Source organism: Brachyistius frenatus, unplaced genomic scaffold (assembly GCF_029030835.1).
Source record: "Brachyistius frenatus isolate BFR_SWC_R1_liver_20210118 unplaced genomic scaffold, ASM2903083v1 Contig_37, whole genome shotgun sequence".
Taxonomy (NCBI): Eukaryota; Metazoa; Chordata; class Actinopteri; family Embiotocidae; genus Brachyistius; species Brachyistius frenatus.
In genome coordinates, this window is record NW_027210636.1 from 1,078,861 (window position 1) to 1,098,989 (window position 20,129).

General features: G+C 43.8%; 1 protein-coding gene across 3 annotated transcripts in view; it reads left to right on the top strand.

The window, feature by feature from the left end:
* Positions 1 to 20,129, top strand: part of unc5db (unc-5 netrin receptor Db) — a 298,267-nt gene that overhangs the window by 130,698 nt on the left and 147,440 nt on the right. The gene's annotated exons all lie outside the window — the stretch shown is intronic.

Below are 20,129 nucleotides of genomic sequence, written 5' to 3' on the forward strand. Positions count from 1 at the left end.
ACGCCGGCTTGTGCCATCCCCGTGGTTACGCACCACTTGTCGGGATTGTGCACATTTTTTTTTGGGGGGGGGGGGGGATTATTTCTTAAAGGTTTGCTGATGCACCGCAGAACAATTTCTCAGTTTTTAGTTTTAAATTCAATCTCGGACTTGCCACTATATATTTGAGCCTCTCCTCCTCCTTCCAATGCGCAGCGGAGCTCCTGGTATTGATTCATCAAGCCACAGCTCTCACCGTCAAGTTTCCCCCCCACCACTGTTTATCTTTTTTCATACCAGCCTCAAATCGATGTCAATTCTCTCCATTTTCACTCATTTTTTTTTAAGTCTCTTAATGAATCCATCATCATGACCGCGCTGCATTCCGGAGTGGAAGATTTTTTTTTTTTTTTTTTTTTAAATACAGGCACGCCTGTGCAACAGGCATGTCATTGCATATTTCTCTTAAGAGTTCTCAGCGCTGATTCTTCTTTTATGCTTTTTTTTTTTTTTTTTTAATTTTTATAAAACGATCTGCTTCCTAATATTTGGATGCAGTTTCAGGGAGGTGGATATATGGATATATGAATATATATATAGATATATGGATATATGGAAGGCGGCTGGTGTAGGACACCGGGGCATTTTTTTTTTTTGGTTGTTGAAATTCAAGCCCAAAATAAGAAAAGCATTTTGCCACCGACTCACCTCAAACGGTTTTTGAAAGGGCAAGGAAGGATAGATTTCAGCGAGGTGCCTCTCACTTTTGAGCAAGGATTTTATTTGTTTATTTATTTATTTTAAAAAAAGCCATGTCCTGGCATAGTTTACACACACAAAAAAACACGCTTTACACATATTTGGTTGATGGAGACAGACTTGAATGTGATTGGGGAGGGAAGGGGGGGGGGGGGGGTTGCAGGTTGGAAACCCGTTTGATGTCTTTTTTTTTTTTTCCGAAATCTGAAACCCAGACTGATTGAAGAAGTGACACCAGAGATTTTAGCTCTGTTCAATATTTATTCATTGCAGAGACTTAGCTGAGGTTTTAATGATTTTCAAGCAGCTGCATTGGAACCCGCCCCCCCCCCCCACCGCCCCTCCGCCCCCCCCCATGTGAATCAAGCACACAACTCCTCGTGTCGGCTTTAAAAATAAATTATCTTCCAACTCCGTATTGTAGACGCTTTCAAATGGCTGCATCACAGAACAGATTATCCCAGATTCTTGTGCGTGTACATTACAGGTGAGTGTGTATTTGAATACGATGTAATATCACTGCCCTCCCCCCACCACCACCACCACCACCACCACCACCATGGAGCATCTTTAAGTGGCAGTACATGGCAGCCTGTGGAGCTGAACTGAGGGCAGCGATAGATTAAGGTTACAGCATCACGACTCTGCTGAACACGGGGTGCGCATGGATGTTACGTTGTGCCGAGGAACGCTCTTCGGCTTCTTCACCTTGTCGGCAGGATCTGCTGCGAGGTGTCTGTTTTCATTATTACCTTTTGTTGGTGTGTTGTGAGGAAATCGTGACCTGTCGTGTTGTGCGAAACTGTGCAGGTTACTTCAGCAAAATGCCTTCTTGCAAAACCTCCATCATTTGATCGCATATATTTATGAGCTGTGAGGAGTTTAAAGGGGCACTCCAGATGTTTGTTACTGCCCTCCCCCCTCCCCGTCCCTCCCACACACACACACACACACACACACACACACACACACACACACACACACACACACACACACACACACACACACACACACACACACACACACACACACAGCTGAAACAGGACCGGTCAGACTTGAAGCAGCAAAACGGCAAAATCTACGGCTGCTTCGTCCTCCCGTGGCCCAGTGAGCTCCATAAACACTGGATCCTACACATTTCCCATCATGCAACTTGATGTTATCTCTCATTAGACTCCTCCTTCCCAATAGTGGGCCACATCTTTGCTACCCCACACCTCCGATTATTAACGCGAGCTCAGCACGGGCTAGCTGAGACAACCCTGATGACATCATCAGCGTTGTCTGACGATGATGTCATCAGCGGGTTATCTGGGCTACATTCTTCAGAAGAAGCGTTAAGAAAGTTTGTATAGAAAAGAAAACACTATGTTTTTGATTCATGTCATGACCCCTTAGTTTTCTCCTGTGACCCCTCTGTGGGTCCTGAACCCTAGTCTGAGAACCAGTGATTTTCGATTCTTGGTTGAAAACTAATAATAATAACACAAGCCCACGTGCCACTTTGCCCTTCACAAACATACATAGTTTCAATGTTTTTGTGCTATTTGTTCAGTAGCAACAAGCGATACCAAACGGCAGTGTTTGAAGTCTTCAATACCCAGAATGCCCTGCAGGGTGGTCTACATCAGTGAGGTTTTTGTTCCATGCTCAACCAAAGGAGTCATCACCAGAGAGCCGGCTGAGGAAGACCTCCAGACTGTGTCGCAGTTCTTTGAACGGCGTGTTTGTTCGCTGCTGTTTAGAAGACAGATTGAATCATTTTTGTTTGTCACTTCCTGTGTTCGTACAGGAGGCTGTAGCCGAGTCTGATAACTGGAAGATTACCGCACTACAAGAGTCGTGGAAGTGTTCGATGTTTATCCTTAAAAGTGGGCCACAAAGATCAATTATTTCCAATATCAATTTCCTGGTACAGTATCTGCTTGTCAGTGTGATATTGAGGCTTGTTGGTATTGCTGTGTAGCTTTCTTAAGAGAAACTCGCTGTAGACGTGGGTGAATACACGCTTTCACTTATGTCACCAGAAATTTTAATTTTATGTAATTTTATCATTTAACAGGCAGGTAGAAACATTATTTGGGTGAACCTGTGCATTTTTAGCCAGCCTGGATGCTAACATTAGCTACTTGGCAACGGGTCATGGAAGTTAAATAAAACTAAACTGAGAAAATATCATTTTATATTTGAAATAACCAGCGGTGGAACTTAACAAAGTACATTTACTTCTGTATATGGTTCTCACCGACAGCCCCGATATAAATACACGTTGATCTGATGTAGTTTTACCCAAAGTACTACCCTAGATTAAAGTACCCACATGTTTAGTTATTAGAATTAGCACAACGTTAAACATCTCACAGCAGTAAAATCCAACATGACCTCGTCACGACGGCAGTTTTTGCATTCGGCTCGTATGGAATCGAAAGTAAAAAGCACTTTGCTCTGCTCCTGTTTGTTTTATGGCAAATCCAGTTTGTTGAGAAGAACTCACTGTGGAAATATTTGACTTTTTCCACAGCGAGGTTGGCGGAGTCTCCGTCAATGTCAGAAAATGGAGGAAAATAGCTCATTTATCCGACCGTCAATAACAGCGACAAAGATATTCAATTTAAGATTCGAAAAACTGAAAAGAAAAATCTCCATAGAAACTGAAATCAGAGGATATTTTTTACAGTCTTGGTATTTAAATGGTATAAAAATAGTTGCTGATTAGTCAACCTTGAACGCTCCCCCCTCGATGCCCGCAGCGATCGATGTGACGTCCCGTGCCGTCTGCAGCCCCTTCGAACGCAGCTCCGTCACGTCAGTCTCAGAGGCCATGAATGTAACGACAGGTGTCGCACGGACATTTTCGCCCCCACGCAAGGTTTGACTCTACGAACCGAACGGCAGCGGTCCGGCGGAGGAGGAGGAGGAGGGGGGGGGGGGAGAGGGGGAGGAGAGGGGGAGAGGACGGTCTCTTGACAGCGGCAGCTCGCACTCAGCAAGATTTTAAGCTCTTATGGATCAATGGCTCGATGTCAGCTGGGGAACGAGGCTCACGCGAAAGACGGGGTCACGAGCGAGGAAGGCATCCTCCACGTGCAACACGGCCCCGTGGGGGAGGGGAGGGGGAGGGGGAGGAGGGGGGGGGGACTTTAAAAGGCTCGTTGTTGTTGTTTTTTTTTCAGCTGCGTTTTACACGATGCTGGCGAAACACGTCGGGGTGGGGGGGGGGGGGGGGTATTCGGGAGACGGAGCTTCCTGAGCCGCGGCTTCCTTACAGATCGTGGAATCGGCTGTTTGTCGTGCGTTTATCTCCGTACCCGAGCTCTGCTTGAAATGCAAAATAGATGTCTGAGTGCACTGATATGTAATGTCCCCTCATAACCTGGCTCCTGATGAGGCCCTTGTTTATTTCACTTGACATGCAGGTGCATTTATTTGGGACTTGATGATTAATTTATGTGCGGTGTGATCCAGCAAAAGAGCGAGCGAGCGAGAGAGAGAGAGAGAGAGAGAGAGAGAGAGAGAGAGAGGAGGGTTGCGTGTAGAATAAGAAAAGTAAATGAGCGAACGGGGATTATCTGATATTTGATTTAGTATTATTCAAGTCACCCAATTCATTTTGTCAGTCATTCAACGCACTCTGCTGTAAGTTTTATGCTAATGCAATAAAAGTATAAAGTTACCTCGACCTCGAAACTGCTGAAAACCAGACCCAAGGATAATAAGCGTGCTTTAAACGCACCCTTCCTGTATTTACTATAAGTAGTAGGGACGCTAATGGCTAATGCTATCAAGACAGCAGGGGCGGTGGGGGGGGGGGCGCGACTCTTTGCCGCCCTCCCGAGGCTGTCTGCTTCTGGTAAACAACCGATAGCGCTTTTTTTTTTTTTTTTTTAATTGTATTTTTTTTTTTTAGCTGTCATCAGCTGTAGCTACCGTTCACCTGCGGTCCAACTTCTAGTTCCGGTGCAGTAAACAAGAGAAACAGACAAGTTAGCACGACTTTCGGAAAAAAAAAAAAAGTTACGTAACCGCGGTTCTATGAGCGAGGCCGGCCCGCGGCTCCCGGTGGGCAGGAGCAACAAAACATCATCTTCCCCCTCCACTGTATACGCGGATAACGCGATTGTGTTGAAGTACACGGCCGGACTAACCTTCGCCACGTGCGCGCGTTGTGCCGCGTCTCTTCGTCGTCTGTCGGCCGCGGCCCTCGTTTGACACCACGGCCTCCCCGGGCTTCGCTTCGACCTTGACCTCGTGCTGCAGATTGTAACGTCCCTGTTCTTCAGGTTGGGCATTAAAAAAAAAAAAAAAAAAAAAGAAAGAAAAAGGGGCTTAAAAAAACAGAAGAAGAGATACAGCAGAGTATAAAGGATGTACAAACCTGTAGCTACTTTTGTTTTCTCGGGGGGGAAAAAAATACATACAAAAAAAAAAAAAGAAAATCTCAAGGTTCTTTTATTTTGCTGTGCACAGGACTTTCGTGAAAACAGACAAAGGTCAAATCTGTTATTTTCCCTCAGAGAAAGTAAAGGGGGCTCATATATTTTCCCTGCCCGAATCCCAGAATGAATCATCATAGTCAGGCTGCCGTGGGTGACAGCGTGTGCAGTTCAGTGCCCAGATTTACATTTAAATGAAACCAAATGGCTGTACATTCAGAAATGATATACAGTAATGATGATGGTAATAAAAGCAAAGTCCTCTTTCATATTGGGACCGGCTCCGACTTGTGGGATTGCTGTCATTCGGGGACTTTGCAGGTACGGCCCGGTGAGTTATGCCTTTGCTATGTCAAGACTATTACCTTCACATCTCAACGAGTGGATTCATCAGCATTCTGCCTAAGAGGCTTAATGTAGTCGGCAATCAGCCCCGCAGCTCGACGGGAGCTCGACGGGAGCTCGACGGGATCTCGACGGGAGCTCGACGGGATCTCTTCTGTCCGCTCCGTGGCTGAATAAAGGCACCCGAGACGTTCGGCTCTCTGCAAGCTACCGCGTGCACCGTATCGATCTGTCGGTTCAGGCGGGTTCCAATGCATTCGGTCCGTGTGGGGGCGGGGTCACCTGGGAACGACATCTACCTTCCACCTCCCCGCCCACCCGAGCAGGGAAGAATCATCAAAAAGAAAGAGGGCAAACACAGCCGAGTCACTTTTGTGGCGTATTAACTTGATTCACGTGGAAAAACATTGAAGTTGCACCAATCAGTATTTTTGGTGTCTGTATTGGATCAAATGACTTTACATAACGAGGAAGGAGTCGCCATTACCACCTGATTCTGATTCTGATAGATAGATAGATAGACAAGACTTTAATAATCCCACAGTGGGGAAATTTAGCCGTCACCGCAGCATAGAAACACAGTTACGGAAAAAAGGTGCACACAATAAGGAAACATTACAAATACGTATACAACAAATAAGATAGATACAAATATTTTTTTTCGAAACAGTAAGACCGATGAATAAATACACACACACGTTCCCTCTGAAGCGTTTTAACTACTTTTAGCTCATTGTTTTGGTTTTACAGCCCATAACTTTTTACTGCTTTTTGTTTACCGCTCATGAAACCATTGCACTTGTAGCAGAAGGCAGCTGTTCGTAAAGCCGTAATGAAAACAACTTAAGGCCAAAAACGACAGAAGAAATTAGCAGCTAGCTGGTGAAACGTAATGAAATAGCGAGCGTCTGAAAAAGGCGGATATTTCTGGCCTGGCTCCGTCACACCTTCAGTTTTTTTGCGCTGTGATTGTAAGTCTGGAGTTTGCTCAGCTACTCTAAAGGGCCGACCAATCAGTGACCAGAGTCGGTGACTAAATGCTAAGACATTGTCGGGAAGTGTTTTTATTTTTTTTCTAAATGTAGTTGCAACTGTGATGGATTGTCGGTGCAGATGGTGGTGAAAGATGCTCCGATAGTTTAATTACCACCAACAAACAATTACAGGCAGCTGACCAATTTCAGGCATTTTTTAAATATTTTTTGGTCAGAATTACTTTTTTCTATCTGAAATTACTATTTAATTAAAGGGATACTCCAACAATTTTACGCAGTTTACCTTGGTTCGGGTTAGAGATTTAAAAAATTTTTGTTTGGTGGGCAGCAATGGTGGAAAGATGTCTTTCAGCTGCATTATGGGAATTGTAGGATCTGGTGTTGTTTTGGGGCGCTATTCATACTGCAGAAGTACACATCAGGACATCTCAGCCCGTACCGATTCTTTTGTTAATATGTCTCGAACAAATTCAGAATTCTTTTGGTAAAATGACTTTATTCTCGGCCCGTGTACGCAATCACCGAGATATTATTCCTTGGAAAGCGAGCATATGTTTTGTGTGTTTTCTTGCTTCGTACCGCCGCATCCAATTGTATTTATTTATTCATTTTGCCGAAGGTTTCATGAATTTATTTGCCGATTCATTTTAACCCGAGGTCTACGCGCAGTAGGATGCAACGACTGGAAACGATTCCCTACGGAGTGAATAAGCCAGACCGACATACTCACGCAAGTGAATTTTGGGGTCTGGAAACACCTGACTTGGACTTGATGGAATCCAAAATAGAGCCGATCCTGCAGGTAAAGCCAAGGTACATTAGTTCCCTCTTTAATAGGGATGGGGGCACAAATTTAGAATATTCCAATAGTTACTATAATCTATCGCATTTTTCGATTCCGAGCGAATTTCGACGAGTAGTTTTGTATGAAATGCTCGTCGTTAGTCCTCAATGATGCTGTAGTATAATTACAAAACAGCAGCAAAACATGACATTTCACTGATCTGTGTTTCCTTTTCACTCTTTCGCTTCTCAATCTTACTCCAATTTATTTGCCAAGACTCAACTAGCTTGTCATTCGGAAATTCCTTTTTTTTTTTTTTTTTTTAAAAATTGCTTGAGTCACGACGGCTCAATCCGTCCCGGGACGAAGACCAGTCGCCGTCCGTCCGGCTTAATCTGAAGGGGGGACGGCAATCAGGACGGGGCGAGAAGGGCCTCGCTCAGTCACGCCGCTAAATCATATAACAAAGCTGCAGATACCCTTCATCCATCTGAGTCAGCTGATTCAATCAGTCGCGCTCTCGGAGCCACACGTCTTCATTCCCCGAGTCCTAGACGGTGGCCGAGCAGGTTTCTCTTCCTCTTCTTTCTGGTTTTTTTTTCCTTAAATATGGCAATCTTCGGTCTGAGCTGCGAGTAATACATGTGGACACGGCATATTTTTCTTTCTTTCTTTCTTTTTTTGTTGTTGTTGTTATTTTTTTTTAGCACTCGCAAAGGAACTTCCCCCGAGGATGGGAAAAACTCTCGGGATTTAAAATGCGGTAGGAGGAGAATTCGCTCTACTGTGTAATTATGACGAAAAAATACACTTCAGAAGGGTAAACTGGCTTTAAAAGAAAACAAAAGAAAAGAGCCACAGACAAGGTGTAATATTTCTGCATTAAGGTTTCAAGGCCGCATATTTTGTTTTTTTTTTCTTCTTTTTTACACAAATTAACAGCAGCAATGACCAAGTCATAATTCAAGAGGAAATATCCATGTAATATTAATGCGACGTAAATAATGGATAAGAGATATGTAAAGAAATCTCCTTAACACACAGACAATAAGTAATAAAGCGATAAACAAGGCTTCCCTTGCATATTTATAGCTTTTAAATGAACGTCACCTGTGTTCCGTACGATTTGAAGATTCCTACGCCCCGTTCTAAATAAACACGTATTCATTGCTGCAAAAAAAAAATAAAAAAAAAACAATTAATCACACTCGCGCAGTGGATGCAATTACTCCAAGGATAACACCATCTTTATGAAACAGCAGCGCTAATGTCTGGCGTGTTGTCTGTCTTTTTTTTTTATTCATCTGGCCTTTTGCTGCGGAGTCGGTTTGCTGGCGCCACGTTTGACGCCGTAAAATACTCCAAATTTAGAGGCGTCAGGTTGTGCGGGGCTCCGTGAACCGTCACCGTATCCGTCTTTACAGATGGTGTGCACCAGATGAGCTTTTTACAAGGCTGCTTTTACGATAGCGTCCTATTTAGTAAAAAAAAAAAAAAAAAAACTCCCAGCAGCCATAAGGCCTTCACACACACACACACACACACACACACACACACACACACACACACACACACACACACATATAAACACACACAGTGCTGTGTACATTTGTATTTATATTGCGTCGCCGGGCCTTATTTCTGATAGCATCGGGCAGTGAGCTTCTATAGAATCGGAGTCAAGTGAGAAGCGAAGGCTCGCCTCTTATCAGGTCGGGAGAGAATTCAATATTGTTATCAAAAAACGTGTCCCGTTTGATGTATGGGTCACGGCCGGAATCTGTGTCAGCCGATCTGGAGTAAATGTCCTTTTGAATGACTGGAGCTTTTGAAGTGAATCCCTCATATAGTCTACCCCGCCGGAGCCGAGGTGAAGGAGTGTCATTATTCTGTATATTGCATTGCCACAACCGCGTCGTTTTTGCTTTTATTTGCCAGCGCTGGCGCGGTCACGTGGATGACGGCGTCGGTCCAGGTGACCAGTTCGGGTGGGGGCTTTTAACTTCCAATTCTTTAACGTCAATCCACGGTGTGACAGACGGATGGATCGAAAACACTGTTTCTCCCAGTCGCACCGTGTGCAAAATAAATATACAGAACAAGAAAAGCATAAATATGCAAAGACAGGAAAAACAACAATAATATTTTTATGTATTAATAATTTGGTCCTGACTGAAGTGTTTCAAATACTACCGAGTGGATTGCTATGAAATTGTATACATGTTCATGTTCCCCAGAGTTTGAATGACTTACATTTCCTCTGTAACATCAAAATATTGACTCGACGGACCGACATGGGATTTTGCATGAATCATGAATGAATACAGGAAAAAGCCCGGCGGTCCGCCGGCGACGTCGGACCCAGAAATCTTCTAATAGCCTCGAAGTTCACAAGCTGTGACGGGTTTGCCGAAGTTTACGGAGAAGATTGTGAACATTAAAGGTCCATTTTAAGGGCGTTAAGCTAATACGTCGTCGTTTTCGACACGTAGAGTTTGTATTCGTAACTTAGATAACCGCCTACGTCTGAGGGAAATGTTGATCTTCCCAACGGCCTCGTCTTTTTCCCGGTATGTAGGTCTTTATTTTCACCTACAGTACATACTACATCGACGTTAGCGTTTGCGTCTTGTTATCGATTCGTTACGTTGGACGCAGCGCGGTTGAGACGAAGACAAAGAATGAAGGACGAGTTTTTGGGTTGACTGAGAAAGGAAGCCAGGTTGGTAACCCCGGCAACGTGAGCTGGCTCCGGGGAAATCGCCGGTAGTTATTGAAAAAAGCCTCTCCGATACATAGATCACAGGTATTTTTCCCTCGGACGCCTGATGTATGGCCCTTCGATGGGCCGACACCTCCCCAATCCCCCCACCCTCCTCCACCCTCCCCTCCGCCGGTTCTCTGCTGCTGCTCTACCTACTTTCGTGGCCTTGGGTCAGCTGTTCAAACATGTCCTCTGTTGATCCATGGTGCGGCAAGCGGTGCCTACCGGGGACCGAGGCGGCCGCTGAAGGACAAGTCGTGATGAATGGACTGCCGAGGCGGGCCGGTCCCAGCTCGCCGTGTCCCGTTGCCCGCCCGGAGGTCCTGGCGGCCTCGCTGCCGGTTAGTCATCGGGACCCTGCTGTTCCTGAGCGGCGGTTTGACGGCTGCTGCGGAAAGGGCCGCGTTTAAAAAGTAGGTTTTTATTTTAACAGATGATTGGTGCGTGGACGCTTTTGTCCGGTAATGACCTTCAACGGGATGGACGCAGCTTCGTGAAAACAGTTAAACAGATTTCATTTCCTTTTTAAATGTCGTCATGTTAAAGCCGCCGGTCAACTGCATTGCACGAGCTGATATATTCAGAGTTTCTGTGTTTACTGTCTGACTGACTTGTCGTGTTTTTTGTTTTTTTTTGTCGTAGAAAAATCTGAACAGATGTCCTATAGTGCTGAACTTGATTTGTCAAACAATCCCTTTTTTAATTATGATTATCATAAGTTCTCAATCCATCTTTTTAAATGCCAAGATTTGATGTTTTATAGCATTAACGGCACGCTTGACTGTCTAAATAAGACATCACCTTGGGCTCTGGAAAATAGTCATTGACATCCTTCACAATTTCTTGCCCCCTTTTTTTTTTTTTTATTATAGAATTTGGAGCTCCAGCAGCTTAGTCACATATGGATGACACAACAAAACAAACAGCAAGAATAAACAGCATGGGCGGGGGGTGGGCGAAATACTCTTTATCTTCTGAAGTGAATCACAAAATCCCCCAAATATTTTTTTTCCGAATAAAAAAAAAAGAAAAAGAAAGAGGCGAAACTCAACCTCAAGGTCACAGTTGCGGCACCTGTCAATCTGTTGTAAAAATAACAGCGTATACAAACTCCAAGCTTAAAAAAAATGAAAAATCGTGTCAGTAATTTGAAAGAAGTCTGGAAGTCCTACGAGGTAACGCATCTTAAAACCGTGTGCATCTGAAGATCACGTTTTCTGTGTTTTTGACCACCTCAAAAAACAGGAAGAAATTAAAAAAAGATCAGTAATCACATACAAAATTGTTGGTAAAATTTGTAACATTTTAAGAAAACCCTAGAACAGAAAAAAAAGAGGCACACACTAATCTACAGGAGCCATTTATAAACCGTAAGAACACGGGAAGGAGTCAAACGGTTAAATATTATATAAGCCCGGTGAGTAGCTCTCCCAGCATGCACCTGTCCAACAGAAGACGGGCCGCTCTGTGTCACCTTGTCTGTAGCTGCGTTCGGCCTCGCACGCTCTTTAACCGCAGTGTGATGCCCAGAACAATAAGAAGATAAGCTGAGTTACCAGATCTGTACGCAGAGAAACTAATAAGGATCATTTAAGGTGAGAATATTTCCTCTCGGCGCACCTTTAGCAATAACTCACCGTGTGCCTGCAAGTGATTATTCAAACATTTTCTTATAGATGCTGCATCTTCACACATTTGTAAATACTTTGCAATGAACACCAAAAAAAAAAGGGGGGGGGGATCCATCTGTGCAAAAAAACTTTTTTTTCATATTCCAGAACAGTTTGTTCCTTACAGGTGCGGAGCGAAGACAAAGCCTCAAACATCACTTATTCACTCGTTATATTCACCTACAAAATACTCGTCTGCAGCTCTTAATATGTCATCGAGCAGCTTTTCGGGAAAACTCCAATCTGATCTGCAAAATAACGACTCGACCGACTCCGAGAAACACCGTCGTCACGGAGTGACCTGAACTTTTGGTTGATTGGACACGTGGGCTTGATTGCTCCAAATATTTTGGTGAACAAACCTGAAAATTGAAAGGTTCTCCGCCGCCTCTTTAATCGGTGTTGGTGGAGCTTTAATAGCTTAATTTAGATTTGATTTAAAAATGTGTGGTTAGTTGATGAGCCCGCAGCGATGATGTTGATGAGCATCATGACCTATGAATAACCCAGATTGGTGCAGCAGCGGCGGGTTTTAGGTGCGAAGCGTTGGGGGGGCACCGACCTGTTAGACTATTCAGAGTGGAAGGGATACTTATATATTTCTTATATATATTGATTCAAATTCATATAAAATATAACGCACACTAATTTATTTATTAAAATTGATTTGACACCTGCCTGTTAGACGTATCAGCCCTTATTAAAAACATGTATTTGGTTCCTATGTGAATAGAGGACTGAGTGTGAGTTCAGCTTTTGTGCATCACGTGACCTGAGGCTCCTCTCTGATTGGTTACTTCGGATCGTCACGCACGGTCCCACTTTCGTCGGTAGCGTGTCATCATTGTGTTTACGTTTTCGACCTCCAGCGAACGAACTCCGTCTCATCCGCAACCGTCCGTTAACCATCTCGGCCTCTTTAAAGCCGTAATGTGACGTCGTTACATTATTAATGCTGAGTCATCGGTGTGTAAGCAGCACGTCACTGTTGTAGCTGCTGCAGGTGGAGCTGGTTTTATATCCAGTTGTACATGCAGGGACGGCAGATGAACGCGAGATGTCGTCATAAACATAAAGGGAAAATTACGTTCTGATCCGAAAATTTGTTTGGAAATTTTCTTCATCTTTGATTTTTGCTGCGATATCGGATCATTGAACAATTATTGAAATATGAGAAGTTTAGAGGAAAACGAAAAATCACCATTTAGTGGAGCTGTTAACAACTAAAAGAGGTCTACACTGATCTTTGTAAGACATCAGAGGGCACAAAGTTCGCAAAATCTTCATCAAATGGAAATATTCAAGTAAAGTACAAGTACCTCAAAAGTGTACTTAACTACAGTAGGCTGTGTACTAAGTTACTTCACGCCACATCATTTTTTTTTGGACCATGTTAGATAGGCATTATTAAAGCTTTAGATTAATCAAAAAAAAAATCCCAAATTTCACGCTCCTTAATTTCACTGCCGTACGTGTGGTAATGAAAGTAAAGTTGTAAAAAAAAAAAAAAAAAAAAAAAAGGAATTTAAATTTAGTGGGGAAAAAATGTAGTAAAAATAAAGTGCTAAGCAGCCATATTTTGGAGAATCGCCATCTCATTTGTGAAGAAAGGGGCACCGCTGTGAGATGGCGGCCGTCAATACCCCCCCCCCCCCCTCGCGTGGTCTCATTGCTTTCTGCTTTATTGCTCCACAAAAGCATTTAAATAAAATTATATGGCGGTATATTGATGCTTAAAAAAAAAAAAAAAATTAAAAAAAAGCCACACATGCATTTTTTTTATATTTTCGAAAGCTCCCCGGCTTCACTTTCCTCCCTCGAAGGGCACCTCCTCGACCGCGCCCTCCCCGCTTTATGGTCTATCTGCTCTCGACAAGTCTGTTTCGCTCACTTGGCCACGTGAGCCACGCGTCTCGTATAACATCGCTCATCGCAAGCGTCGAGCGGGATTGACGAGCGATCGGACAGCAGCCTCCAGACGGTCGCCGGGACGGTGGTGGATGGTGGGGGGGTTGGGGGGAGGGGGGTGTAATATGGAAAATACATTTTAAAAAGAGGCTGTCACCGTGGCGGGAGACATCAGGCGTTAGTTTGCCGTGCGCGCTGATGGGTTTCGGCACATTTCAAGATAGACTTCTTGGGCAGGAAAATGAGGTAGCCGTGTTTTGATGATAGGAGACAGCTGCTGCTATCTCCTCTGAGTTTCCCCGAGCTGGAAGGTGATGAAACACCTGGCATGTTTTCCTCCCTCCAACCTTTTTGCTGGCTCTTCACAACAGATTTTTTTTTTTGTCTGCCTTATTCATCGGTGACTAATGCATTACTTTTGGAGTTTTACCATATGAAGCCAGTTCTCACTGTGTTTTAATGAGTTTGAATGGGGGAGGTGGTAGAGGGGGGGGGTGAACCTGTAGGCTATTTCACGTTGACTTTAAGAGGACCCGACAGCCGACTTGCGACCCCCGGTAAAGAATCTTTGAATATGAAAAACCGTACTCCTGCTCTTGCGTTGTCTCGGCCCGGCCGCTGGTTCCCTCATGCGCCTCGGGCATCCTCCTACTTCCTTCCTTTTCATGCTCGCAATTTTTCCTCTTTTGAAACTCATTTTGGCTTTTGATACAATCTGGAGAGTTCTCCGGGGTCAGCGCCGCCGCGGATTACTCAACCCTCCCATGTAAACCGAACATGTATTCATCTCAACCTTTTGGGCCGCGTTTTGCTTCTTTGCTGATTTGCTTGTGCCCACACAGCATCCTGGGAACAAAACAAAAAAAAGAAAAAAAGAAGTTTTCTTTTGTTGCAGTTGTATTTTTTTTTTTTTTGAAGCTGCGTTAGGGTGAGTTAGAATTAATAGCTGTTATGAAACAACGTGGCGTGCAACTGAATCGCTCGCCCTGAAGCCGCTGCTTGTTTGGGAACGTCTCGCGTCGGCCGCCGGTGCCGGAATGATTCAGTGGACCGGCTTCCTACGGTTTGTGACATAAAAATGACGTCCGGAGGAAACGCTGTCTGAAGACATTCTTTCGCTAATTAAAAGATCAGAAGGGAGCTGTGCTTCGGTCTTGATGGCGAACGAAGAGATTCCCCCTGACCGTCACTTTTGACATGAAATTCAGTGTTACGCTTGAATAAGGATCTTTTATTTAGATATGATCTCATTGTGTGGAGTACCCGGGACATTATAAAGGAGGTTTAGCTGTATACGTATCATTACATCCATAAATGAAGAAGGTCAGGGACTCTTCCGTTTGCAAAGAACTTCTAGTTGTAACTGCAGCTCCATTCGGACTGCGACAACATTATTTAACGTTAACATTTAATAAAATACTTTTGAACGGGATTTTAAACTTTGCCGTGGTGGCAAAGCGTGAAATAGACACCGGTCCACTAAAACAAAACGTGAGAGCAATAGGTAGAAAAGTGCCTCTGTTGCTGGACCTTGGTCAAATGATCACATGTCACGTGACATTTACGTGCGTGTAGGTTTCACGCTTTCAAAATGTGTAACTTTCACGCCTCGGCGGCCCAAAGTGCGGCTGTGTCACATTTCGCCGTAGTGGACCAGCGTGTCTATTTCACGCTTTGCCGTGACACTGGGTTGATATGAAGCAGTAAATATATCTTCATTTAGACTCTTTAAAACAGAAACGAGTTGAAATCTTAAAAGTCCACCCCTTTGAACTGTTTGAAGTCAGAACACATTTACACGCAGATCAGTACATTCAATTTCCAATTGTGACGAGTCTTTCTCAAGTTTACTTTGCAATGATGAACTTAAAATACTGTAACGTGTTTTTAAATATACGGTTTTAATGTCTGTGTCCTCTTGAAGAGCTATCATACTTTTTTTTTTTTTTAATTTTTAACAACACTCAAAGCATACTGGGAAACTGAAAATGGTGTTTACGCCAGAAGAGAAATTCTAAATGACAACCGGAGTGAAATAAATCTACGAAGATGACTGCAGCTCTAATTGTCTAAAACACTGAACCTCTCCTTTATTCACGAGATCAGATCAAATCTTAAAATGTACAACACTCGACAATAAAGCATCGTTCAGATCCGTCTCTTCGGCGCCGCGGTAAATACCCGTCCACTGACGTAGGAGTAATCGCGCGCCTGCTATAAGCGACTTTCCTTGGTCTTTGGGAATGACAATTTAATGTCATGCTCTCAGCAGAAGGACTCACACTGAGATAAGAGTCGTCTCTTCTCGTCAAACCCCTTCCATGCTGAGGGCATGTGAAATCCATATCCGCTCCACGAGCCCAAAAGAATCTTCTGCAAAGTAACATAAATCACCTCCCAACACTAGAAAGCTTTTAATGTCACCCGCCGGCAGGTTCGAGGATTCACTCTTCGCCATTAGTGCGAACGCCGAGACGGAGCAGGACTTCGGGAACGGAGCGCTTTTCCAAACATGATTAGTAGGCAGATGCACTTATTTATTAACCGCATCCGTGATGTTTTGCAGCACTATGAATTTTAAATGAAGACTAATTAATGCAAAAATCAATGATTGGCGCTGACAAATCCATCAAACAAATAGAGCCATTTAGTTTGAACAAACAGTGGGATATTAAGTCTGGGTTTCGAATGCCGGAAAGCTTTTTTTGTAGTTCAAAAGAAGCTGAACAGGTGGCGGGGGGGGGGGGGGGGGGGGGGAGGGTTTGTGTGTGTGTGTGTGTGTGCGGGAGGGGGGGGGGGGGGCATGTCAGGAAATAAACCCCGATCATAAAATGTCACTACTGATTTGCTTTAGAAAAAGAGCCCGCTACCACGGCGACGGTAGGGTAACTCAATAGATGGCTGCGCTGTATGCAGTCTGTGTGGAATAAATTGAAGCAGTCCATCACTACTTTAAGTCTTTGAGTAATGAGTAGCCCTCAGGGCCTGTATGGGAAATCAGAACAGTAACTGCAGACAAAAACAGGTTCAGGGAAAAAAAAAAGTACAAAAATCATTCGATGTTTTCGTTGCACTTCGGCTGCGTTCAAAATATTCCACGTTCGGTCCCGCCACGGGGGGGGAGGAGGCAAGACTCGTCCTTCAGTTCGAAACGCAGTTGTAAAAAGGCACAAGTGAAAAAAAAAAAAATATGACAAGTACTCAGCCACGCATCGCATTAAGGTCGAGAATTAAAAAAAAAAGAAAAAGCCATAATGGATTACATAAAATATAAAGTATAAAACCTTAAATCCATGTCAGTTCTTTTTCTAATCCCTCATGAGCTGCTGCTGCTGCTGCTTAAGTAACATCAAGTGCGACAGAGTACACTGCTGCACTTACTCTAAAAGCCAGCATTGATTCAAAGAGTCTCTTTTCTAGTGATGACAAAAGAAATTGGCTCTTTATCGAAAACTTCCGCGTTGTTTTTTGGTTTTTTTTTTTTAGCACCTCAACAATCGCCCGTAGCCGCACTCCGGGAGAATGTATTTTGCGTTTCCAACCCCAAACCTTAAAGATGAGAGAAATGTTGACACCAAAAGCCACGAATGGCAGTTTTGTTTTTTTGTTTTTTATAAAAACAAATTTAATTTTTTTTTTTTTTTAAATAAGAAATGAGAAAAGACTCCATAAACCGTCTCGACTGCTCGGAGTCGGACGTGATTCTCGTTTGTTGCCATCTGGTCCGAAAAACATCAGTGAATCGCACAAACGCCTGCAGACTCCTGACAATTGACCAACTGGTGGAAAAACTAATTGCTTTAGTTGCCTTCAGTACGCTGCTCTAACCTCGCGTAATTTAACAAAAGAGTGCACAGCAAAGGAGGTCCGGCTATCTCGCTTATCCTCCGCTGCCTCCGTCCCCCGAGCGGCTCCGCTATTGATAGTTCTACGTCGTTTGCGCGGCGCTCACTTGGAAGAACGGGCGTAATTGAATCTCCATTTGCGAGGCAACACCAATCAATGGGAGGGGAGGGGGATGGGGGGTGATTGCTTAAGAGTTTACATTTAATGGTGTGGACAGCCACGCATTGCATTAAGGGAAATCACGGGGTTTTTTTTTGTGTGTTTTGGTTTTTTTTCAATTACACCGCTGCGTCCTTCAAGGCGCCGTCGGTTGCATCACCCGTTAGCTGTTACAAAGTGTTACATCATCATGTTTTTATGATTTTTGGCGCGCGGGGTCGTGCTAAATGAGATGTGGCTTAATGAAAATGATGAAATTAGTCGAGTGTAGAAAACAGCAGGACACAAAGTCCGTCCTCGAAGAGAAAAAAAGCAAAACAACAACAACGTAAACTTCTGGCTCTTTTAATTATGTTCGGTTCTGCCGCTCTTGTAAAATAGATTGGAGGCCGAGCAGTAACTTGGTGTCGTGTGGAAACATTAAGGAGGGCACACAAGTGATTCAGACTATTCATAAGCCTGTAAATGATGACGCCATTGTGACTTTATCCAGATTACTTTTTAAGACTTCAGAAAGATCTTTCCAAGATACGCATGTAACGCATTACGCAATGAAATGGCTCTATAGAAAAGAGGCTCCTGATCACCTTCGATTTTACACAATGATTACCGGTAATAACTGAGTCCGTTTCATTCACTAGTAAAGGCAGTGAAGCTGAGTTTAAAGAGTACAAAAAGCTATTAAGTTGACGAAGGAATTACATGAACATTGTCTTTACTATCAAATGTAAACCAGGTGATTAGCTTTTGTTTTTCAGAGGTCACTTTGCAAACAAGAGAAGTTTGCCGAAGCAATTTGTGTAGATGAAAAAAACAACAACTGTAAAACAGTCCATGGAAATGAGCTTTCTTTGGTTTTATGCTATAAATCGAGTCACGACCCACCGAAGTGTCACTTACGTAATTGCGGGCTGTTGTTTTGAAGAATTTGGATCGTTGCCATCTTGTTTTATTTTAAGCCAGAAGTGACCACGTTGGAAGAGATCTGACTAAGAAGCTGAGGACACTACTGCCTCTAACCTTGTACTGGAAACATGACTGCACCCTCGGCATGTCTATCCAACCAGGCACGCCCCCCCCCCCAATAAACCTCTTTGAGCCCTAATTTCTAATTCATGATAGACTTATTGAACCAAGAACAATCAGAAAACTGATCAGAAGGAGTGAATTTAGCCAATGACACCACAATGTTTGGTGGAAAACATTTAATGTCTTTGTATTTTGTGAGAGAAGTTGATGTTGTTTGAATGGAAGTCTACTGGAGCCAGAGGTTGTTTGGAGCCAGCCCCTGGTGGCCTTCAGTGGTATTACACTTTCAGGCACTTTTCGCCTGGAGACGACCTCTATTTTTATACACAGTCTACGCTATAAATAAATTTTTTTGGACCGAACGAAGGCTCAGAATTGTCTTACCGTTGAGTTCAAGCTTAATAAAACACTGAATCCTACATTTCCCATAATGCAATGCAAAGGAATGACATCTTCTACCGGACGCGCTCTCCCTGGTGGAGGTGCATCCCCATGTCTTGTTTGAAATGTAGGCGTTTCTGTCGAAGACAAAAACCTCTATGCTCAATCTAATGCTGACGACATCACTATGACATCATCAGCACTTTCATTACTTCGTGTTCAAGCAGCTGGAAATGAGAAAAGTTCCCATTTGGGAACGTTACACTCCGAAATTCCCAATTGCTCCTGAACGCACCACTGTACAAGCGTCTTTCTTTTTTCACAGACTGAACTGTTTCCCCTTGATGAGCAAAAGCGAACATGATGAGTGCCCGTTTAATGTAGTGTCCGCTGCAGGTCTCCGCTTTCATCGCTGTTTACGGTTTTGACTTTGAGTTATGTTTCGCGAGGCTGATGAAGGCTCCCATGTCCAGACAGCCGGTGGAGGAGATCTCACACGATGGTCTAATTTGATAAATGGCATATCCGTCTGTTGTTTGGCTCGGAGCGGCTCTGGTATTTATCGCTGATAAATGTTACTTCGAAGGGATTGTCCCGTGGTCAAAGGACTCTTTTTGCCGTGTTTGCCGTAATCAGTTCTCTGCTTCTAAATGTAGTGAACCGTGTTTACAGGAGGAAGACGGGAGCTTTAAATGTCAGCCGGAGAGACGGGCTTAGGAATCCCTGCCCCTGTTTTTTTTTTTTTTTTTGGCAAGGACATCTTGTGTGGCACTCTTTGGCAAGACGGGCTACTTGAAGAAGTAATTGCTTTTTAGCATCGGCGTTTTTTTTTTTTTTTTTTTTTTAAGCCAGAGCGAATGTAAATACAATAAAATGAGATTCTGATGGTGGTCTGAGGATGCGGAGGAGGAGGGGGTGAAAAGTAATAAGAAGAAATGATATCACTGGGGAGAACAAAGTGCAGTGATTACATTTATTTCCACTGGCCTATTACTGGAGCAATGGGGGAAAACGAGCGCTGAGCTTTCTGTTTTTGCAGTAGGCCACCGGCCGTTAAGAGCCCACAGGCCTTTTTTT